The sequence below is a fragment of the Scyliorhinus torazame genome, chromosome 3, assembly GCF_047496885.1.
Source record: "Scyliorhinus torazame isolate Kashiwa2021f chromosome 3, sScyTor2.1, whole genome shotgun sequence".
Classification (NCBI taxonomy): Eukaryota; Metazoa; Chordata; class Chondrichthyes; order Carcharhiniformes; family Scyliorhinidae; genus Scyliorhinus; species Scyliorhinus torazame.
The window spans coordinates 66,474,270-66,499,267 of record NC_092709.1 but is presented as its reverse complement, the minus strand read 5'-3'; the positions used below and the strand labels follow the sequence as shown (position 1 = coordinate 66,499,267).

The 24,998-nt window shown below is 51.3% G+C and overlaps 1 protein-coding gene and 1 non-coding gene across 6 annotated transcripts in view; one reads left to right on the top strand and one right to left on the bottom strand.

Annotated features, from left to right (window-relative positions):
* Window positions 1–24,998, top strand: part of etfdh (electron transfer flavoprotein dehydrogenase) — a 136,211-nt gene that overhangs the window by 13,992 nt on the left and 97,221 nt on the right. The gene's annotated exons all lie outside the window — the stretch shown is intronic.
* trnag-gcc (transfer RNA glycine (anticodon GCC)) lies at window positions 20,717–20,787 on the bottom strand. Its single transcript has one exon. It is a non-coding gene; the product is annotated as a tRNA-Gly (tRNA).

The window sequence follows — 24,998 nt, the reverse complement described above, 5'->3', positions numbered from 1 at the left end:
GTAAAGGCAGTTAAATTGGGCTTTCCATAGGAAGGGAGGGGCCCGAATAACGAGACAACAGGATGATCAGAGACCGAGGCGGGAGCGTCCGGGGTCAGCATGGGTCAGCTGACTCACGGAAGCGTAATGGGGGGGAGAGTTAGTGCTAAGCTGGTGCTTGACTTGGGGGATTGGGATCATGGGGCTGTTGGGGGGTGGGGGGCTGGGATGCTGCTTTGCTGACAGAAAAGGAGCCAACTTGGGGGAACAGATGGAGAGTCGTGGGGGGGGGGGGCCTCCAATGGGAGGGCTCGAGTAAGCGGGAGACGCGGGCTCGTGGCTGGCCATAAAAAAGGGATGGCTAGTCGGCAGGGGAGGGGAGGGGGGGGGGGGGGGTAAACCCCCTGTCCAGGCTGATCACGTGGAATGTGAGGGGACTGAATGGGCCGGTCAAGAGGCTCACGTGTTCTCGCACCTAAAGGGGTTAAAGGCAGACGTAGCCATGCTACAGGAGATGCATCGAAAACTCGCAGATCAAACAAGATTGAGAAAGGGGTCGGTGGGCCAGGTGTTCCATTCGGGGATGGATTCAAAGACCAGAGGGGTAGCAATTCTGGTCAGTAAACGGGTGGCATTCGAGGCAGGGAGTATTGTGGCTGATAAAGGGGGCAGATACATAATGGTGAGTGGGAATCTGTAGGGGACCCGGGTGGTGCTCGTGAACATCTACGCCCCGAACTGGGATGACGTGGAATTCATGAGACGCATGCTGGGTACAATTCCAGACTTAGACTCACATAATTTGATCATGGGGGGTGACTTCAACAGTCATTGACCCTGTATTGGACCAGTCGAAGTCCACGTCAGGAAAGCGACCAGCAGCGGCTAAGGAACTGAGGGGTTTCATGGAACAGGTGGGGGGTGTAGACCCATGGATGTTCGCTCCGCCGAGGGCGAAGGAGTTCTCTTTTTTTTCTCCCACGTCCACAAAGTCTATTCTCGTATAGATTTTTTTGTTGTGAGCAGGGCATTAATCCCAACGGTGGAGGGGACGGAATATTCGGCCATTGCAGTCTCTGACCATGCTCCGCACTGGGTGGACTTGTGACTTGGTGAAGAGAGAGGGCAGCGCCCACTCTGGAGGCTAGATGTGGGACTGCTAGCGGATGACGAGGTTTGTGGGCGGATAAAGAGAAACATTCAAAACTATTTGGAAACAAATGATACGGGGGAGGTAACGGCGACTACGGTTTGGGAGGCTCTGAAGGCAGTTATTAGAGGGGTGTTAATTACTATCAGATCCCATAGGGAGAAGAAAGAAAGAGCAGAGAGAGAGAGGCTAGTTGAGGAGATACCCAGAGTAGACAGGAGTTACGCGGAGACCCCCTAGACTGGGCTATTGAAGGAGCGCGGAGACTGCAGGCGTAGTTTGATCTGCTGATCACCGGGAAAGCGGCAACACAGCTGAGGAAGGTAAAAGGGGCAGTCTATGAATATGGGAAGAAAGCGAGTAGAATGCTGGCGCACCAACTTCGTAGGAGGGAGGCGGCCAGGGAAGTTCGGGATAAGGATGGTAACACGGTCTTGGACCCAGAGGGGGTGAACAAAGTCTTTCGGGTGTTTTATGGTAAACTGTACAAGTCAGAACACCCGGCGGGAGGGGAATGGATGAAGCAATTCATGGACCAATTGAGATTTCCAAAGGTGGAGGAGGGACTGGGGGCCCCGATAGAGTTGGAGGAGATTATTAAGGGCCTACGGAGTATGCAGTCGGGCAAGGCCCCGGGGCCGGACGGCTATCCTGTAGAATTCTACAAGAAATTTTCATAACTGTTGACTCCACTCCTCTAAGGTCCTTTAATGAGGCTAAAGAAAGGGGAACCCTCCCTCCAACAATGTCACAGGCTTCGATTTCACTCATTCTCAAATAGGAGAAAGATCCGCTACAATGTGGGTCCTATAGACCGATATTGCTCTTGAACGTGGATGCCAAATTGCTGGCCAAGATTTTGGCCGCTAGAATTGAGGACTGTGTCCCAGGGGTGATAGAGGAGGATCAGACAGGCTTCGTTAAGGGCAGGCAACTGAACTCCAATGTATGGAGGCTCCTAAACATTATTATGATGCCCTCAGAAGGCGGGGAGGCAGAAGTAGTGGCTGCGATGGATGCAGAGAAAGCCTTTGACCGGGTGAAATGGGAGTACCTGTGGGAAACGCTAAGAAGGTTTAGATTTGGTGAGGGATTCATAGGGTGGGTCCAACTACGTTATCAGGCCCCCGTAGCAAGTGTATGCACGAACAGGGTGAGGTCGGAATATTTTAGACTCCATTGAGGGACGAGGCAGGGGTGCCCCCTCTCCCCGTTATTATTCGCCCTTGTAATAGAGCCGTTGGCCATAGTGCTGCGGGCTTGAGAGAACTGGCGGGTTGGTTCGGAGGGGGGGGGGAGAGCATCGGGCCTCGCTTTATGCGGATGATCTGCTCCTGTATATTTCAGACCCACTAGAGGGGATGGGGGAGGTCATGCAGATTTTGAGGGACTTCGGCAATTTTTCGGGGTACAAATTAAACGAGAAGAAAAGCGAGATGTTCGTCATCCAAGCTAAAGGGCAGGAGAAGAGACTGGGAGAGCTGCCGCTTAAGATGGTGGGGAAGAGCTTTTGGTACCTAGGTATACAGGTGGCTCGGAACTGGGATGCCCTCCACAAGCTTAACCCGATTGGTAGAGCAGATGGAGGGGGACTTTAAAAGGTGGGACATGCTCCCACTTTCTCTATCGGGGAGGGTGCAGACCGTTAAGCTGACGGTCCTCCCCAGATTTTTGTTTGTCTTCCAGTGCCTTCCCATCTTCATCCCTTAGTCCTTCTTTAAGCAGGGGAACAAGATCATTTCGGGATTTGTATGGGCAAATAAGACCCCGCGAGTAAAGAGACTGTATCTAGAGCGCAGTCGGGGGGGCTGGCACTGCCAAATCTTTGCAGCTACTATTGGGCGGCTAATATAGTATTATTAGGAAATGGGTATTGGGGGAGGGGTCAATGTGGGAGCGGTTAGAGGCCTCATGCAAAGGCACCAGCTTAGGGGCACTCATAATGGCACCTCTGCCGTTCTTGCCGGCGCGTTGCTCCTCAAGTCCGGTGGTGGCGGCGGCACTAAGGATCTGAGGTCAGTGGAGAAGACACAGGGGGGTGGAGGGAGCCTCAGTTTGGACCCCAATATGCAACAATCACAGATTTGTCCCGGGCAAGATAGACGGGGGGTTTCAAAGCTGGCATAGGGTAGGTATTAAAAGGATGGGGGACCTGTTCATAGATGGGACTTTTCCCAGCTTGAAAGCGCTGGAGGAGATATTTAATTTGCCCCCTGGAAATACCTTCAGGTACGAGCCTTTCTTAAAAAACAGGTGGTGACATTTCCGTTGCTACCCCCACATAGGATACAAGATAGGGTTGTCTCCGGCACCTGGGTAGGGGAGGGAAAGGTGTTGGACATCTACCAAGAACTACAGGAGGCAGAGGAAGCCCCAGTGGGGGAACTTAAGGGCAAGTGGGAGGAGGAGCTAGGCGGGGAGCTGGATGTGGGCCTGTGGGCTGATGCCCTAAGCAGGGTAAATTCCTCCTCATCATGTGCCAGGCTTAGCTGAATTCAGTTTAAGGTGGTCCATCGGGCACACATGACGGCAGCGAGAATGAGCAAGTTCTTTGGGGTTGAGGATAGATGTGTGAGGTGTGCGAGAAGCCCAGCGAACCATGTCCATATGTTCATGGCATGTCCGGCTCTTAAAAGATTCTGGCAGGGATTCGCTAGGCAGTGTCCAAGATCCTAGACACGCGGGTGGTGCTGAGTCCAGAGATAGCGATCTTTGGTGTGTCAGACGAACCGGGAGTTCAGGAAGCAAAAGAGACCGAGGCCTTGGCATTTGCCTCCCTGGTAGCCTGGAGACAGATCCTTTTTAATGTGGAGGGACTTGAAGCCCCCGAGTGTGGAGACCTGGATTGGTGACATGGCTGGGTTTCTCAGTCTCGAGAAAATAAAGTTTGCCTTGAGAGGGTCCACGACGGGTTTCTCTCTGAGAAACCGTTCCTCGACTTTCTAGGTGAGCACTAAAATGTCAGCAGCAGCAATCCGGGGAGGGGAGGAAATGTTGCATATTTTTGTTCTTCTTTATATAATGTTAATGTTTACCTTGTTTTGTTAAATGTTGTTAATGGTTATGCGAAAATTCTGTTTTGATAGAAATCTGAATAAAAATAATTTTTATGAAAAAAGAAAAGGTTGGGAACGACTGCTTTTTATGGGCGGCATGGGAGCACAGAGCATTGTTGCTTCACAGCTCCAGGGTCCCAGGTTCGATCCCAGTTTGGGTTACTGTCTGTGCGGAGTCTGCACGTTCTCCCCATGTCTGCGTGGGTTTCCTCCCGGTGCTCCAGTTTCCACCCAGAGTCCAAAGATGTGCAGGTTAGGTGGATTGGCCATGCTAAAATTACCCTTAGTGTCCAAAAGGTTAGGTGGGATTACTGGGTTACAGGGATAAGGTGGAGGTGTAGATTTAAGTAGGGTGCTCTTTCCAAGGGCTGGTGCAGACTCGTTAGGCCGAATGGCCTCCTTCTGCATTGTAAATTCTATGGTCAAACTCTAAGGAGAACAGCCCCCACTTTTCTAACCAAACCTAGCTAAAATCCCTCAACCTTGGAGCCATTATGGTCAATCTCCTCTGCACCCTTTCAAAGACCCTTCCTAAAAGTGTGCTGTCCAGAACTGGACACAGTACAATAATTGTGGCTTAAACAAAGCTTTATACACATTCAATGTAATCTTGCTGCTTTTGCATTTGGTGCCTCTATTTATGAAGCCAAAGATCCCATATGCTTTACTAGGGATGGGCAATAGATGCTGACTTAGCCAGCGATGCCCACATCCCATAAATTATTTTTTAAAAATTACTCTCTATGTCCAGCCTTCAAAAATCTATGCACATGAAGCCTCAGGTCCCTCAGGGCCTACACACTCTGTCGATGTTGCCTCTCCCTACCCCTCTGCCAAAATGCATCACATCTCAGTGTTAAATTCCATCTGCCACTCATTTGCCCTTTCTGCTAGCATATTTTTGACCTGTTATATTCAAGTGGTATCATCCTCACTGTTCGCCATTGTTTTTCAAGTTTGTTTATGTTAACAAACTTTGAAATTATACTCAGTATTCCAATATCTAAGTCATTAGTATATATCAAAAAAACATTGGTTCTAGCATAACTGTTGGGACTACCGTTATCTACCATCCTCAGTCTGAAAAATAATCATTAAGTGCTTATGACAGTTTGTTTTATCCTAGCTGACGTGGCCCTCACACCAGCCTTTTATGTGTTGCAATACTTTGTCAATTGCTTTCTTGAAATTCAAATAGACAACATCCATTGAATTCCCTTTGACAACTTTCTTTGTTGCTTCTTCAGAAAATACAGCTAAATGAATCAAGCAGGAACTTTCTTTTGCAAATCTATACAGGCTTTCTTGAAATTATTTAAATCTCTTTAATTGCCTATTAGTTATTTTTTTTGTTTTCCTGATGATTGTTTCTAAAGTCTACCCCACCATTCATGTTAAGTTGACTTGCCTGCAGTTACTGGGAATGTCTTTACATATTTTGTTGAATACCTTGTCCCAAATGCCGCTCTGCCAAGTTCTAGCGTATCTTCCTGTATCTAATAATAATAATAATCACTTATTGTCACACGTAGGCTTCAATGAAGTTACTGTGAAAAGCCCCTAGTCGCCACATTCCAGCGCCTGTTCGGTGAGGCCGGTACAGGAATTGAACCCGCACTGCTGGCCTTGTTCTGCATTACAAGCCAGCTGTTAGCCCACTGTGCTAAACCAGCCCCTGGGATCCTTCTAGGGAAGGTTATGGCAATCCCTTCTGCTACCTCCACCCCAGCTTCCTGCAGGAACTTGGGATGCATGCCATCTGGGCCAGGTGCCTTGTCCACTGTTAAGCACCTTTCCAATGCCTACCAATTTTCACTTGTCTAATAGCACCACTTCTACTAATATTTTGTCATCATTTTCTTTCTTAATAAACATGGATACTAAACATTCATCGAATATTCTAGCCTTTCATTCTCGCCCTGCCTCTAAACACATATCGCCTTCTTTATCCCAAATAGCCCCCACCAATACCCGCTTACAATATTACATGCTGGTAGAACATTTGGGTTCCTTTTTCATTTAATTGCCATTCTATTCTCATATTCTCCATTTGGAGTCTCATTTTCCTCTTCCCCTATTAACCTATCATATTTAGCCTTGGTCACCTGACACATTCTCTCCCTCGTCACCCAAGAAGCCTTGGCTATAGTTCTCCTACCTTTTTCCCACTTATTAGAATGTGCCTAGCCTATAACCGAAACATCTCCTTAAAGATCATCCATTGCTCTGTTACAATTTTCCTGTCAGTTTTTGAACAAAGAACAAAGAAAAGTACAGCACAGGAACAGGCCCTCGGACCTCCAAGTCTGCGCTGACCACGCTGCCCGTCTAAACTAAAATCTTCGACACTTCCTAGGTCTGTATCCCTCTATTCCCATCCTATTCATTTATTTGTCAAGATGCCCCTTAAATGTCACTATCATCCCTGCTTCCACCACCACCTCCGGCAGCGGGTTCCAGGCACCCATTGCCCTCTGTGTAAAACAAATTGCCTCGTACATCTCTAAACCTTGCCCCTTGCACCTTAAACCTATGCCCCCTAGTAATTGACCCCTCTACCCTGGGAAAAAGCCTCTGACTATCCACTCTGTCAATGCCCCTCATAATTTTGTAGACCTCTATCGGGTCGCCCCTCAACCTCCGTCGTTCCATGAGAACAAACCGTGTTTATTCAACCGCTCCTCATAGCTAATGCCTACATACTGCAGCCCAGACACACAACCTGCTCTGCCAGATTTTAGTTCAAATTATTTGTGTTATTGATATCTAGATTTTAGTTTGTACATCATTTTTTCTTTTTCTACTTACAAATTTGTACGAACAATGGACAAAAAGGTTAAAGCTTTGACAAAGGTACATCTGGACTCGAAACATTAGCTTTTTTCTCTCCCTACAGATGCTGCCAGACCTGCTGAGATTTTGCAGCATTTTCTCTTTGGTTTCAGATTCCAGCATCTGCAGTAATTTGCTTTTATCCAAGGTTAAATACTTAATTGCGTCAAACTTCCACTGCAAGTATTGAATTTTTAAAACGTAGCACCTCCTTTCTGCTCTGCACCAAATTCTCATTTGCACCAAATTACCAACTTTAGCGCTCTGTTAACACCTCACTCTTTTCACAAAAACTCACCTCTTTTCCCATAACCATATCTATTTTTCCCTACAATTATTTGTACAATTCTCATTGAATCTGCATTCCAGATCACAAAAATGGATTGCGTAAATATAAATCACCTCATGTGGGGCTGGATTCTCCATTTCTGAGGCTAAGTGTCGGCACGACAGGAAAATCATGCAAACCCTTCACCGGTACCGGTGAGGGGCTAGCACCGGCACAGCGTGAAACTCCCACGGATCACGGCAAAAACGGCCGGAGAATTGCCGAGTCCCGGGCCACGCATGGCTGACAACCTGCACCGATCGCGCCGTAAAACATGGCACCGGCCGTGCGCAAACCCTAACCTGCCAACCGCGACCCCACAGCTACCCCCTGGCCACCTCCCATCAGTCCCCCCAGCCCTAGCAGAAGCCCCTCGGCCAGTGGCACAGATTCTGGTTGAATGTGGTGGCGCTGGACACTGTCCGCTTGGACCACATGTGGTCCATGCCGTCGGGAACTCGGCCCATCGGGGTTGGAGCATCACAGGTGGACCGGACGATGATGCGTCAACGATGTTGAAACTGCGAGCATCACGATGATGCCGGATTGGAGGAGGCAGAGCATGCCGGACCGGTATCAAACCGGCGTCAGACCCGATTCCGGCGTCTGAATCCATTCTCTGCCCAATCGCTGATCACGATTTTGGCATCGGGCTACGGAGAATCCAGCTCGCGGCCTTTCATTCAATTGCCAATCACCTTAAATCTGTGTTCTTTGGTTACTGACCCTTGTGCCGTAGAAAAACAGTTTCTTCTTATTTATTATTTTAATATGATCATGCCTTGAATACGTTTGTCAAATCTCTAAAGGGAACAATGCCAGGTCCTCCAGCCTCTTGACATACCAGAGGTCCCTCAACCTCATACCAGTCTAATAAATTCCTTCTGTGAGTTCTCTAAGGCCATGATACCTAAAATGTGGCACCCAGATTGCACGTCATGTACTCCAATTGCAGCCTAATAGTGGTTTTGCAAAGGTTTAAAATAGACACTAAGTCCCCACGCCCGCCGGAAAATGGGCGAGAATCACTCCGGACTTTTTCCTCGAATGTCCGGAAGATTCTCCGTTTTTCAGGGGGCTAGCAGGGCTCCGACGTTCATCCTGCGGCTCTGGCTGCTGGTGGGGCCCTGCTGTACAGGCTGCGCATGCGCATGACGGTCGAAAGCGGGTCCGCGCACGGCGGCCCATTTCGGCACGGGCGCCGCCGACATGGCGGAGCCACAAAGCATGGAGGAAGGTAGGTCCCTCCCAGATGAAATGAAAAATGAAATGAAAATCGCTTATTGTCACAAGTAGGCTTCGAATGAAGTTACTGTGAAAAGCCCCTAGTCGCCACATTCCGGCGCCTGTTCGGGGAGGCTGATACGGGAATTGAACCGTGCTGCTGTCCTGCCTTGGTGTGCTTTCAAAGCCAGTGATGACCCACCGATTGGTGGCCCCCGATCGCGGGCCTGGCCGCCGCTGAGGCTCCCCTGGGTCAGATTCCCCCCGCCCCCCACCAGCACCACCACTGCGGCCGCGGGTCCCAGCTCCCGTCAGGTGGTACCACATGTAAACCACACCGGTGGGAGTTCGGCCGGTCGACTGCGGAAAATCGCCACGGGGGATTGTTCCAACGGCCCCCAACTGGCGCCGCATCGACCGCGCGTGCGGGATTGGCGGGTCCGCGGTAGCGGCGGATTTCTGACGTAGCTATTTTCCGCCCCCGCACCGGGCGCGATTCTGGCGCAGAGGGTCGGAGAATCCCACCCCATGTTTTTGTACTCTACACCTCTAATAATTTAGCCAGAGATCCCATATGCTTTTTCAAAAACCTTCTCATCGTTTTGCCAACTTTAAAAGATTCACTCCAGGGGCGAAATTCTCCAGAAACGGCACCAATCAGACTGGCATCGCGCCGCCTCAAAGGTGCGGAATGCTCCGCATCTTTGGGGGCCGAGCCCCAACATTGAGGGTTTAGGCTGACGCCGGAGGAATTTCCGCCCCGCCAGCTGGCGGAAACGACCTTTGGTGCCCCGCCAGCTGGCGCGGAAATAACATCTCGGGGCGGCGCATGCGCGGGAGCGTCAGCGGCCGCTGACAGTTTCCCACGCATGCGCAGTAGAGGGAGTCTCTTCCGCCTCTGCCATGGTGGAGACCGTGGCGGAGGCGGAAGGGAAAGAGTGCCCCTACGGCACAGGCCCGCCCGCGGATCGGTGGGCCCCGATCGCGGGCCAGGCCACCTTGGGGGCACCCCCCGGGGCCAGATCGCCCCGCGCCCCCACCAAGACCCCGGAGCCCGCCCACGCCGCCTTGTCCCGCCGGTAAGGTAGGTGGTTCAATTTACGCCGGCGGGACAGGCAATTTATCGGCGGGACTTCGGCCCATCCGGGCCGGAGAATCGAGCGGGGGGGCCCGCCAACCGGCGTGGCGCGATTCCCGCCCCTTCGTCAACCGGCGGGTGTGGGATTCACGCCAGCCCCCGGCGATTCTCCGACCCGGCGGGGGGTCGGAGAATGTCGCCCCAGGTCTCTCTTTAATTTATTTCATATTGCCTTGCCTCTTCCGTACTGCCAGAATCTGTCACTTTGCATTTCTCTGCCATTTGCCAATTTCATTTGCCATAAGTCTGCCTATTTTACTCGTCTGTCAATATCCTCCTATGGTCTGTTATTATCCTCCTCACTCGCTGTTTGCTACATTTGAGTTTCATGCTATCCAACATCTTTGAAATTATGTTCTGCATACATAAATCCACATCACTCATATAAAAAAAACCAAGGTCGTAAGATCCCTGGGGAACACCATTGCATACTTCCCTCCAATCTGAAAAACTACTACACTCTCTGCTTTCTATCCTTTCACCTATTTTGAAACCATGCTGCTCTTTTTGCTTTAATCCCATAGGCTTTGATTTTACTTACAAGTCTACTTTTATGGTTTTTTAATCAAACATACCTTCAGGGCTACGATCCCAGTTGATGTTATAACTGGACGGGAAGATCCCAGAATGGAATCCTGGCTCAAAAGACCATTATTTTTTGAGGAACCATGGAGGAACAGAGTCACAAGACCACTAATTAGTTTTAAAAAAAAATATTTTATTGAAAATTTTTGGTCAACCATCACAGTACATTGTGTATCCTTTACACAATAATATAACAGTATAAATAACAATGACCTGTTTTATAAACAAAGAATAAATAATATATAACAAAAACGAAAACTAAAACTAAATGGCAACTGCCTTGTCTCAGATAAACACTCTCCAAAAATATGATTTAACAGTCCAATATACAATTATTTATAGCAACGACCTATACATATTATACATATATATTAACAACCCTGAGAGTCCTTCTGGTTCCCCCGCCCCCCCCCCCCCTCTGGGCTGCTGCTGCTGTCTTCTTTTCCATTCCCTCTATCTCTCTGTGAGGTATTCGACGAACGGTTGCCACCGCCTGGTGAACCCTTGAGCCGATCCCCTTAGGAGGAACTTAATCCGTTCCAGCTTTATAAACCCTGCCATGTCATTTATCCAGGTCTCCACCCCCGGGGGCTTGGCTTCCTTCCACATCAACAGTATTATGCGCCGGGCTACTAGGGACGCAAAGGCCAAAACATCGGCCTCTCTCGCCTCCTGCACTCCCGGCTCTTGTGCAACCCCAAATATAGCCAACCCCCAGCTTGGTTCGACCTGGACCCCCACTACTTTCGAAAGCACCTTTGTCACCCCCACCCAGAACCCCTGTAGTGCCGGACATGACCAGAACATGTGGGTGTGATTCGCTGGGCTTCTCGAGCATCTCGCACACCTATCCTCTACCCCAAAAAATGTACTGAGCCGTGCTCCAGTCATATGCGCCCTGTGTAACACCTTAAATTGAATCGGGCTTAGCCTGGCACACGAGGACGATGAGTTTACCCTACTTAGGGCATCCGCCCACAGCCCCTCCTCAATCTCCTCCCCCAGCTCTTCTTCCCATTTCCCTTTCAGCTCATCGACCATAATTTCCCCCTCGTCCCTCATTTCCCTATATATCTGACACCTTACCGTCCCCCACCCATGTCTTTGAGATCACTCTGTCCTGCACCTCATGCGTCGGGAGCTGCGGGAATTCCCTCACCTGTTGCCTCGCAAAAGCCCTCAGTTGCATATACCGGAATGCATTCCCTTGGGGCAATCCATATTTCTCGGTCAGCGCTCCCAGACTTGCGAACTTCCCATCCACAAACAGATCTTTCAGTTGCGTTACTCCTGCTCTTTGCCATATTCCAAATCCCCCATCCATTCTCCCCGGGGCAAACCTATGGTTATTTCTTATCGGGGACCCCACCAAGGCTCCCGTCTTTCCCCTATGCCGTCTCCACTGTCCCCAAATTTTCAAAGTCGCCACCACCACCGGGCTTGTGGTGTATGTCTTCGGTGAGAACAGCAATGGGGCCGTCACCATAGCTTGTAGGCTAGTCCCCCTACAGGACGCCCTCTCCAATCTCTTCCACGCCGCTCCCTCCTCTTCTCCCATCCACTTACTCACCATTGAGATATTGGCGGCCCAGTAGTACTCACTTAGGCTCGGTAGTGCCAGCCCCCCCCTATCCCTACTACGCTGTAAGAATCCCTTCCTCACTCTCGGGGTCTTCCCGGCCCACACAAAACTCATGATACCCTTTTTGATCTTTTTGAAAAAAGCCTTCGTGATCACCACCGGGAGGCACCGAAACACAAAGAGGAATCTCGGGAGGACTACCATTTTAACCGCCTGCACCCTCCCTGCCAGTGACAGGGATACCATGTCCCATCTCTTGAAGTCCTCCTCCATTTGTTCCACCAATCGCGTTAAATTTAACCTGTGCAATGTACCCCAATTCTTGGCTATCTGGATCCCCAAGTAACGAAAGTCCCTTGTTACCTTCCTCAGCGGAAAGTCCTCTATTTCTCTGCTCTGCTCCCCTGGATGCACCACAAACAACTCACTTTTCCCCATGTTCAGTTTATATCCTGAGAATTCTCCAAACTCCCGCAGTGTCCGCATTATCTCTGGCACCCCTCCGCCGGGTCCGCTACATATAACAACAAATCATCCGCATACAGAGATACCCGGTGTTCTTCTCCTCCTCTAAGTACTCCCCTCCACTTCTTGGAACCCCTCAATGCTATTGCCAGGGGCTCAATCGCCAGTGCAAACAATAATGGGGACAGAGGGCATCCCTGCCTTGTCCCTCTATGGAGCCGAAAGTATGCAGATCCCCGTCCATTCGTGACCACACTCGCCACTGGGGCCCTATACAACAGCTGCACCCATCCAACATACTCATCTCCAAAACCAAATCTCCTCAGCACCTCCCACAGATAATCCCACTCCACTCTATCAAATGCTTTCTCGGCATCCATCGCCACCACTATCTCCGCTTCCCCCTCTGGTGGGGGCATCATCATTACCCCTAGCAGCCTCCGTATATTCGTATTCAGCTGTCTCCCCTTCACAAACCCAGTTTGGTCCTCATGGACCACCCTCGGGACACAATCCTCTATCCTCATTGCCATTACCTTGGCCAGAATCTTAACGTCTACATTTAGGAGGGAAATAGGTCTATAGGACCCGCATGCAATGCGGGTCCTTTTCCTTCTTTAGGGGAAGCGATATCGTTGCCTCAGACATAGTCGGGGGCAGCTGTCCCTTTTCCTTTGCCTCATTAAAGGTCCTCATCAGTAGCGGGGCGAGCAAGTCCACATATTTCCTGTAAAATTCAACTGGGAATCCATCCGGTCCCGGAGCCTTCCCCGCCTGCATGCTCCTAATTCCTTTCACTACTTCCTCTATTTCAATCTGTGCTCCCAGTCCCACCCTTTCCTGCTGCTCCACCTTGGGAAATTCCAGCCGGTCCAGAAAGCCCATCATTCTCTCCCTCCCATCCGGGGTTTGAGCTTCGTATAATTTTTTATAAAATGCCTTGAACACTCCATTCACTCTCTCCGCTCCCCGCTCCATCTCTCCTTCCTCATCCCTCACTCCCCCTATTTGCCTCGCTGCTCCCCTTTTCCTCAATTGGTGGGCCAGCAACCTGCTCGCCTTCTCCCCATATTCGTACTGTACACCCTGTGCCTTCCTCCACTGTGCCTCTGCAGTACCCGTTGTCAGCAAGTCAAATTCTACGTGTAGCCTTTGCCTTTCCCTGTACAGTCCCTCCTCCGGTGCCTCCGCATATTGCCTGTCCACCCTCAGAAGTTCTTGCAGCAACCGCTCCCGTTCCCTACTCTCCTGCTTTCCTTTATGTGCCCTTATTGATATCAGCTCCCCTCTAACCACTGCCTTCAGCGCCTCCCAGACCACTCCCACCTGGACCTCCCCATTATCATTGAGTTCCAAGTACTTTTCAATGCACCCCTCACCCTTAGACACACCCCTTCATCTGCCATTAGTCCCATGTCCATTCTCCAGGGTGGGCGCCCTTCTGTTTCCTCCCCTATCTCCAAGTCCACCCAACGTGGAGCGTGATCCGAAATGGCTATAGCCGTATACTCCGTTCCCCTCACCTTCGGGATCAACGCCCTTCCCAAAACAAAAAAGTCTATTCGCGAATAGACTTTGTGGACATAGGAGAAAAACAAAAACTCCTTACTCCTAGGTCTGCTAAATCTCCACTGGTCTACTCCTCCCATCTGCTCCATAAAATCTTGAAGCACCTTGGCTGCTGCCGGCCTCCTTCCAGTCCTGGACCTCGACCTGTCCAGCCCTGGTTCCAACACCGTATTGAAATCTCCCCCCATTACCAACTTTCCCACCTCTAGGTCCGGGATGCGTCCTAGCATACGCCTCATAAAATTGTCATCATCCCAGTTAGGGGCATATACGTTTACCAAAACCACCGTCTCCCCCTGTAGTTTGCCACTCACCATCACGTATCTGCCCCCGCTATCCGCCACTATAGTCTTTGCCTCAAACATTACCCGCTTCCCCACTAATATAGCCACCCCCCTGTTTTTCGCATCTAGCCCCGAATGGAATACCTGCCCCACCCAACCTTTGCGTAGTCTCACCTGGTCTATCAGTTTCAAGTGCGTTTCCTGTAACATAACCACGTCTGCCTTAAGTTTCTTAAGGTGTGCGAGTACCCGTGCCCTCTTTATCGGCCCGTTCAGCCCTCTCACGTTCCACGTGATCAGCCGGGTTGGGGGGCTTTTTACCCCCCCCCCTTGTCAATTAGCCATCCCCTTTTTCCAGCTACTCACCCGGTTCCCACGCAGCTGTGTCCCCCCCAGGCGGTGCCCCCCCGCCCATCCCACCCCATGCCAGCTCCCCCCTCTCCCCAGCAGCAGCAGCCCAATAATTCCCCCCTCCCACCCCCCCCCGCTAGATCCCCCACTAGCGTAGTTACACCCCCATGTTGCTCCCAGAAGTCAGCAAACTCTGGCTGACCTCGGCTTCCCCCCGCGACCTCGGCTCGCACCGTGCGACGCCCCCTCCTTCCTGCTTCCCTATTCCCGCCATGATTATCATAGCGCGGGAACCGAGCCGCGCTTCCCCCTTGGCCCCGCCCCCAATGGCCAACGCCCCATCTCCTCCACCTCCTTTCCTCCCCCCACCACCTCCTGTGGAAGAGAGAAAAGTTACCACATCGCAGGATTAATAACATAAAACTCCTCTTTCCCCCCTTTTTGCCCCCTTCTTCGCCCCCCCATACTCGCCCCACCACTTTGTTTCAAACGTTCTTTTTTTTAATAACCCGCTCATTCCAATTTTTCTTCCACGATAAAAGTCCACGCCTCACCCGCCGTCTCAAAGTAGTGTTGCCTCCCTTGATATGTGACCCACAGTCTTGCCGGTTGCAGCATTCCGAATTTTATCTTCTTTTTGTGAAGCACTGCCTTGGCCCGATTAAAGCTCGCCCTCCTTCTCGCCACCTCCGCACTCCAGTCTTGGTATACGCGGATCACCGCGTTCTCCCACTTACTGCTCCGAGTTTTCTTTGCCCATCTAAGGACCATCTCTCTATCCTAAAAACGGAGGACTCTCACCACTATAGCTCTAGGAATTTCTCCTGCTCTCGGTCCTCGCGCCATCACTCGGTATGCTCCCTCCACCTCCAGCGGACCCGCCGGGGCCTCCGCTCCCATTAACGAGTGCAGCATCGTGCTCACATATGCCCCGACGTCCGCTCCCTCCGCACCTTCAGGAAGACCAAGAATCCTTAGGTTGTTCCTCCTCGCGTTGTTCTCCAGCGCCTCCAGCCTTTCCACACATCGTTTATGGTGTGCCTCGTGCATCTCCGTCTTCACCACCAGGCCCTGTATGTCATCCTCATTCTCGGCAGCCTTTGCCTTCACGACCCGAAGCTCCCGCTCCTGGGTCTTTTGCTCCTCCTTTAGCCCTTCGATCGCCTGTAATATCGGGGCCAACAGCTCCTTCTTCATTTCCTTTTTGAGTTCTTCCACGCAGCGTTTCAAAAACTCGTGTTGTTCAGGGCCCCATATTAAACTGCCACCTTCCGACGCCATCTTGGTTTTTGCTTGCCTTCCTTGCCGCTGCTCTAAAGGATCCACCGCAATCCGGCCACCTTCCTCTCCTATTTTCATCCGTATCCAGGGGGGATTCCCTTCTGGTTCACCGCACAGCACTTTTAGCCGTTAAAATTGCCGTTGGGGCTCTTATTAAGAGCCCAAAAGTCCGTTCCATCGGGAGCTGCCGAAACGTGCGACTCAACTGGTCATCGCCGCACCCGGAAGTCCCACTAATTAGTTTTAACAACAAGAAAAAAAACATTTAAATTGGATTATAATACAGTACTCCCTTCCTCTTCCCCCCCACCCAGTTTAACAAATGCACACAGATTTAAAGATTAACATGGATTGCAAAGTACATGTTAAGATACAGTGTTCTCACTAACAAAAAAATCCCTTTTAAGCACAGAAGATGACTAGTAAGACACACTCCTCTCTGAAAACAAGTGAATGTCTGTGGATTTCTTCTCAAAATTCTTCCCAGAGCCACCTTGTTTCACTGAACTCCGGCTTCCACACGAGTAATTTCAAATTCCGCTTAAAAAGTTGCGCTTTCAAATCTTTTCAATTGTGCTTTCCCAGAACTGCTTCCCTCAAGATTTTGCTTTCAGGTTTTAAACTTCTCCCTTCAGGTTTCCTTTGTCTTAAAGATTTTTGCACAAACTTTGAGGTCCAGCCAATAAATTTCCACAATTATTTCAAATAATGTCTCCCAAACTAGTAATTTCTCACATATTCACATCGCAGCAGATATCTTCCTGGCCTTCGCGATCCAATGCCTTTTCAACTCATTGTGAGTTTACTGAACAGTAATCTGTTCTGGTTGCCAGTTTCCTCTGTTCTGTTTTCTTAACCATTACTCCATAGTATATCTTCTAGCAAGGCTGAGAGATGTTCTTTTGCCTTCTAAAACCAACACTTTTTGCAGAGCTGTGAGAGCTACCTTCTCTCTCACTACCTATCCCCAACTGCAATCCAATTAGCTAAACTAAAACTTAAAAGCTTCTCTACCTTACAAGACCCCAGTTGCTTAGCAACCATTGCTAGTTTATTTCCTCTTCACGGCATAGCCCTCTCTAAGCACAATAGGATCACAGTTGGAATTGAAACCAACACCCACACATACAAACATCTTTGTCCAGCATGAATCTAACTTTAGGCTTTACCCTTTCAGGCACAGAAACATTAAATTAACCCCATTTAAAACATTGCTTTATTTCTAATATTTACCAATCCAAATCCCTTAAAAGTACCTTTGGTTTCCTAACATCATTTACTCTGCTACTTCATCAAATAACTGAAGTGAATGTGTCAGACAGGATTTGCCACTTAACCATATGTCCATGCTGACATGAGTTAATTAGCCAACACTTTTCCAAGTAATGTTTTACCAGGTTATACTGTATCTAAAGGTTTCTCCAAAGATTGATTAGCCCCTCTTTTCTTGAGCAGAAGTGCAACATTTGCAAACCCCCAGTTTCCTGTCAACACGCCATGTCTAAGGAGAATTGGAAGATTGTAGCCAGTCTCCATAACCACCTCCCTTACTTCCTTCTGTTATCTATACTGGCTGACATTTCCCATAGAAATCCTATAGTGCAGAAGGAGGCCATTTGGCCCATCGATTGTGCGCCAACTTTTGGAAAGTACCTAGACCCACTCCCCTACAACTCCATCTAAATTGCACACCATTAGACACTTAGGGGAAATTTAGCAAGGCCAATCCACCTAACCTGCTCATCTTTGGACCGTGGGAGGAAACAGGAGCATCCGGAGGAAACCCACACTGACACAGGGAGAAAGTGCAAACTCCACACACACAGTCACCCAAGGCAGGAATTGAACCCAGCTCCCTAGTGCTGTGAGGTAGCAGTGCTAACCAGTGTGCCGCCCGTTTTCTACTTCCTACATTTCTACTTTGAGAACTGTCACACCTCAAGTAATAACTCTTTATCAATTCTTATCCTATCCAATGTCTCCACACAGTCACTCAAGGCAGCAATTGAACCCAGGGCATGGCGCTGTGAGGCAACAGTGCTAACCACTCTGCCACTGTCCCACCCCTTTTCTACTTTCTACATTTCTATTTTGAGAACTGTCACTCCTCAAGTAACACCTCTTTATCAATTCTTATTCTATCCAATGTTGTTACCTTCTCCTTAATTGCTACATTGGCAGCATTCTCAAGATCATTGTTTTTCAAACTTTTTTTCACGGGACCCACTTCTGCCAACGGGCCAACCTTCGGGACCCACGCCGGCCGACCTTCGAAATTCACATTCCGTTCGCTTCCCCAGTTTTCCCTGAGTCTAGGCAATGGTCGGGACACTAACGCTTCCTTGTCCCAGACAAGGGAGAGAAACAGGATCATCTAGATTTCCTGTTCTTAATCACTATCTAGTAGCCCCTGGTGCGTTGAACGTATGTCAACATTGAGTGATAATTGAGCGAACGGACCCCCAGGATGCGAAGTACCAGAATTTAAAACAGACCATACTGGAAATAGTCAGCAGATCAGGCAGCACTTATGTGGTATTATCAGGTATTGCAGTACCCGAGAGGCTGAAGACCATTGGTTAAACCTAGGAGTTTACCATTGGCTGTTTGGTGTGTAGCTCCGCCCTGACAGGCGGGGTATAAGAACCGGTGCCGTCCCAGCAGCCCTCATTCTGTACCGAAGCTGCTGGGGAACAGTTCTAGTCTATTAAAGCCTTCAGTTATGTTACTACCTCGTCTTTAATTGTAATTGATCGTGCATCAATTTAATAGACTACACTTAAGCTGAAAGGATGGATCTCCAAAGCAAGCCAGAGTGTCTACAACTCAGCCCCCACGCGGAGAACATGGCGGCGATATTTAAGCACTGGCTGGCGTGCTTTAAATGCTACCTCGAGACGGCCGGAGGCGCACCCTCAGGAGAACAGAAACTGCCTCTCCTGCACTCCAGGGTAAGCCCTGGGATCTACACCCTCATCGAGGAGGCGGAGGACTTCGATGCTGCAATCGAACTGTTAAAAGGACATTATATCAGTCCTGTAAATCAGGTCTATGCACGTCACCTGCTTGCAACTAGACGGCAAAGCCCTGGGGAATCTTTGGAGGGGTTCTACCGTGCGCTACTGGTGCTGGGCAGAAACTGTGGCTGCCCGCAAGTTTTGGGGAGCGAGCACACGGAACTCCTAATCCAGGATGCCTTAGTAGCAGGTATGAGCTCCTCAGAGTTTCGCCAAAGGCTCTTAGAAAAAGACACCCTGGGACTTAGAGAGGCAGGGGCCCTGGCAGGGTCCATGGACGTTGCCTCCAGAAACGCGCAATCCTGTGCGCCCGACCGCGCGGCGGCCCCACGCGGCCCTGGGCTGCGTGGCATCCCGTAGCGGCAGCCCCACAGACCTTCCCCATGTCCCCGCAGGCCTGCGCTGTATGGTGGCCCGCTAACTCCGTTGGGCCCCGCTGTTTCTTCTGCGGGCAGGCGAAGCAACCCCGCCAGCGCTGCCCGGCCCGCACCTCCACCTGCAAAGGGTGCGGCAAGAAGGGCCATTTTGTGGGGGTCTGCCAGGCATGAGCCGTGGCCGCGGTCTCCAACGACTCCGGACCGCCGTGGCAACCTACCCTTCGGGCCCCAGGCGGCCAGCACTCACCGCCACCCCCCTATCCTAGGGCCACGTGCGACCCACCGGCGCGGCCATCTTGCCCCTCGGACACCACGCTGGACGGATGGGCGCCGCCATTTTGTCCATCCCCGCCGCCATTTTGTCCATCCCCAACCACCATGTGCGACCCTTGGGAGCCGCCATCCTGGATGGGGCCCAGGCCCCCAGCACGGCCGACTACGCGCTGCCCGATCAAAACCCGCAACTACTTCATCTGGCCTCGGTGATTCTGGACCAAAATCGACCTCGGACACTCGCAACAGCTACGACGACAGTCTTCATCAACGGCCACGAGACATCCTGCCTGATCGACTCTGGGAGCACGGAAAGCTTTATACACCCCGACACGGTAAGGCGCTGTTCACTTGTTACCCACCCTGTAAACCAAAGAATCTCCCTGGCCTCCGGGTCACACTCGGTGGAGATAAAGGGGTTCTGCCTAGCAAACCTCACTGTCCAAGGCAGGAAATTCAACAAGTTCCGCCTTTATGTCCTGCCGCACCTCTGCGCGGCTACACTCATGGGGTTGGACTTCCAATGTAACTTGCAAACTTCAAATTTGGCGGCCCTATACCCCCCTTACTGTCTGCGGCCTCGCGACCCTTAAGGTCGACCCACCTCCCCTGTTTGTGAACCGCACCCTGGATTGCAAACCCGGCGCCACCAGGAGCAGACGGTACAGTGCCCAGGACCGGACCTTCATCAGGTCAGAGGTCCAAAGGCTACTGAGGGAAGGGGTCATTGAAGCTAGCAACAGTCCCTGGAGAGCTCAAGTAGTGGTGGGAAAGACCGGGGAGAAACATAGGATGGTCATTGACTACAGTCAGACCATCAATAGGTTCACGCAGCTGGATGCGTACCCTCTCCCTCGCATATCATAGATTATCATAGAATTTACAGTGCAGGAGGAGGCCATTTGGCCCATTGAGTCTGCACCGGCTCCTGGAAAGAGCACCCTACCCAAGGTAAACACCTCCACCCTATACCCACAACCCAGTAACCCCACCCAACACTAAGGGCAATTTTGGACACTAAGGGCAATTTATCATGGCCAATCCACCTAACCTGCACATCTTTGGACTGTGGGAGGAAACCGGAACACCCGGAGGAAACCCACGCACACACGGGGAGGATGTGCAGACTCCGCACAGACAGTGACCCAAGCCGGAATTGAACCTGGGACCCTGGAGCTGGGAAGCAATTGTGCTATCCACAATGCTACCGTGCTGCCCAAACAGTTGCATTGGCCGGGAATCGAACCCGGGCCTCCCGCGTGGCAGGCGAGAATTCTACCACTGAACCACCTATCCGACCTGGTAAACAGGATCGCTCAATGTAAGGTCTTCTCCACGGTGGATCTCAAATCCGCCTACCAACAGCTACCCCTCCGTGCTAGTGACCGCAAATACACTGCCTTCGAAGCAGATGGGCGGCTCTATCATTTTTTAAGGGTTCCCTTTGGTGTCACTAACGGGGTCTCGGTCTTCCAACGCGAGATGGGCCGAATGGTTGACCGGTACGGCTTACGCGCAACGTTCCCGTATCTTGATAACGTCACCATCTGCGGCCATGACCAGCAGGACCACGACACCAACCTCTGAAAATTTCTCCAGACTGCGAAAATCCTTAACGTATAATAAGGATAAATGCGTATATAGCACTGACCGTCTAGCCATTCTAGGCTACGTAGTGCGAAATGGAGTTCTAGGCCCCGATCCTGAACGCATGCGCCCCCTAATGGAGTTCCCCCTCCCTCACTGCCCCAAGGCCCTCAAGCGCTGCCTCGGGTTTTTCAGCTATTACGCCCAATGGGTCCCTAACTATGCAGACAAAGCCTGACTCCTAATCCAGTCCACAACCTTCCCCCTGTCGACGGAGGTCCGCCAGGCCTTCAGCCGCATCAAAGCAGACATTGCAAAGGCCACGATGCGCGCCATCGACGAGTCCCTCCCCTTCCAGGTCGAGAGCGATGCGTCCGACGTGGCTCTGGCCGCCACCCTCAACCAAGCGGGCAGACCTGTGGCCTTCTTCTCCCGTACCCTCCATGCTTCCGAAATTCGCCATTCCTCGGTCGAAAAAGAGGCACAAGCCATAGTAGAAGCTGTGCGACATTGGAGGCATTGCCTGGCCGGCAGGAGAGTCACTCTCCTCACTGACCAACGGTCGGTGGCGTTCATGTTCGATAATGCACAGGGGGCATGATATAAAACGACAAGATTTTGCGGTGGAGGATAGAACTCTCCACCTACAACTACGAGATCTTGTATCGTCCCGAGAAGCTAAACGAGCCTCCTGATGCCCTGTCCCGCGGCACATGTGTCACCGCACAAGTGGACCGCCTCCGAGCCCTCCACGAGAACCTATGCCACCCGGGGGTCACTCATTTTTTCCACTTCATTAAGACCCGCAACCTGCCCTACTCCATCGAGGAGGTCAGGACAGCCACAAGGGACTGCCAAATCTGAGCGGAGTGCAAACCGCACTTCTACCGGCCAGAGAGGGCGCACCTGATAAAGGCTTCCCGTCCCTTTGAACGCCTCAGCATGGACTTCAAAGGTCCCCTCCCCTCCACCGACCGCAACACTTACTTCCTGAACGTGATTGACGAGTACTCCCGGTTCACCTTCGCCATCCCCTGCCCCGACATGACCGCAACCACCGTCATCAAGGCCCTCCAGGGTATCTTTACACTGTTCGGTTTCCCCGCGTACATACACAGTGGTAGGGGGGTCCTCCTTTATGAGCGACGAACTGCGTCAATTCCTGCTCAACAGGGTCAATGCCTGAAGCAGGACGACCAGTTACAACCCCCGGGGAAATGGGCAGGTAGAGAGGGAGAACGGAACGGTCTGGAAGACCGTTCTACTGGCCCTACGATCCAGGAATCTCCCAGTCTCCCGCTGGCAAGAAGTCCTCCCGGAGGCCCTCCACGCCATCCAGTCACTGCTCTGTACAACTACCAACCAGACACCTCATGAACGTCTCCTTGTCTTCCCCAGGAAGTCCTTCTCTGGGACCTCGCTCCCAACCTGGCTAGCAACACCCGGACCCATCCTGCTCTAAAAGCACATGCGGGCGCACAAGTCGGACCCGTTGGTCGAGAGGGTCCACCTGCTGCGCGCTAACCCCCAGTACGCCTACGTGGTGTTCCCTGACGGCCGGCAAAATACAGTCTCCCTCTGGGACCTGGCGCCCGCCGGAACTCCACACGCATCCGAACCCTTACCCCCACCCCCCCCTCCAAAGCACCTCACAGGAGGGTAAGTCCTCCCGCCGCTCCTGCCTAGGCCCTCCCACCCACCGACGCCCCCTACAGGCGCCCCCCTCTCGTGTCAACCTATTGCCCCACCAGCGCCGTCTAGGGGTGACGAAGCTGCCATGGAGGCCAAAGCCACGCTCCCCGAGTCGCAGACGCCCGGACCCCCACCAGAATCACCACCCAAGCTCAGACGATCCAGGAGGACGACCAGGCTACCTGACCGACTGATTGCTTCAGTGTAACTGTAACTGTAAATGAACACTGAATGTATATAGCTTCCACGCTTGTAAATATTCTCGACAACCCTGTAAGGAGGTATCACGGTACCTCCATAGCTGATCATACCATGTTAGATGCAATTGTAACCACTGGCCACCACCCCCGCCGGACTCTTTTTAACAGGGGGTGAATGTGGTATTATCAGGTATTGCAGTATCCGAGAGGCTGAAGACCATTGGTTAAACCTAGGAGTTTACCACTGACTGTTTGGTATGTTGCTCCGGCCTGACAGACTGGGTATAAGAACCGGTGCCGTCCCAGCAGCCCTCATTCTGTACCGAAGCTGCTGGGGAACAGTTCTAGTCTATTAAAGCCTTCAGTTATGTTACTACCTCGTCTTTAATTGTAATTGATCGTGCATCAACTTGATGACTGTGATGGAAGGTCATCGACCTGAAACATTCAGCCATTTCTTTTTTATCACTGAACTTTGAAACAATGCTCAAAGCTAAAATGAAGTGTAAGAGAAAGTAAAGGCATATCCTTATTCAGTCATCCCGTCTCCCCATTCTCAAGGATATGGTGCCTTCCATATTCAAAGTGTTGAAACCACTGAGAGTTATGTGAGCTGGCTGAGTTGTGCGATTGAATACATCCACCTTCACAGACACATGAAATCAGCACAAGTGGGCAGGCATTTAATTAAAATAGAGAGAGAAGGGAATTATAGTTTTTATGGTCAGTGGTGTGGAGAGATTTAAAACAAATATGTGCAGAATCACAAAACGGTCTGAATCCCATTTGGATCGGATCATATAAATTTGCCTCCGAGTCAATGTGCAATTTCACCTCGATCATTTAATGAGAGTTGGTGACTCACTCCCTTAATCAATAGACAAATAAAGCATTTACGATATTTATGAGCTTGCCAATCCTGCCCTTCAATACAGAAGTTGCCTCCTGGGGCTGTTTGTATAGTGCTGTTACTGGGGGGCGTTGGGGGGGGGCAAGAGTCTGTTGACAGGGGAGGGACTTTTGCTGTGGGACAATAGGGAAGTCGGGGACGGAGGCAGCCTGGGGGCGGGCCTGTGGATGCGTGGGGCGTGGGCTGGCAACTGGCCCAAGAAGGGTGATGGCTGATTGGGGGGGGGGGGGGGGGGGGGGGAGAAGCCCCCCAGCCAGCTGACCAGGTCAGATTAAGGAAGGGATGGGTCGGGCAGGTTTTCCACTCTGGGCTGGACTTGAAGACTAGAGGGCTCGCAATCCTGATCAACAAGCGAGTGTCATTCAAGGTGGGAAAAATAGTTGCGGGTGTGGAGGCCGGTACATCGTGGTCAGTGGGAAGCTGGAGGGGCTGCCAGTGATGCTCGTGAATGTGTACGCGCCAAATTGGGATGATGTGGAGTTCATAAGGAGGATGTTGGGAAGATCCCGGACCTGGATTCACATATGCTGGTCATGGGGGGGGGGGGGGGGGGGGGGGGGGGGGGGGGGGACTTCAACACAGTCATTAACCCAGGGCTAGACCGGTCCAGCTCAAGGACAGGCAGGGTGCCAGCAATGGCAAAGGAGCTAAAGGGGTTTATGGAGCAGATGCGGGGGTGGGGGGTGGACCCATGGAGATTTGGGCGTCCGAGAGTGAAGGAGTTTTCCTTCTACTCGTACGTGCATAAAATGTACTCCCGGATTGAATTTTTTATCCTGAATAGGGCTTTGCTGACGGGGGTAATGGACACTGAGTATTCAGCAATCACGATCTCGGATCATGCCCGACACTGGGTTGACCTACAGGTGAGCAAGGAGAGTGGCACTGGAGGCTGGGCGTGGGACTTTTAGCGGATGAGGAGGTGTGTGGGCGGCTGAGGAGATGTATCCAGAACTATCTGGAAGTCAACGACACGGGGGAAGTTTCGGCTGCAGTGGTCTGGGAGGCGCTGAAGGCAGTGGTTAGAGCGGAGCTGATCTCGATACGGGCCCACAGGGAGAAGGTAGACAGAGAAGAGACAGACCGACTAATAAAGGAAATACTACAGGTTGACAGGA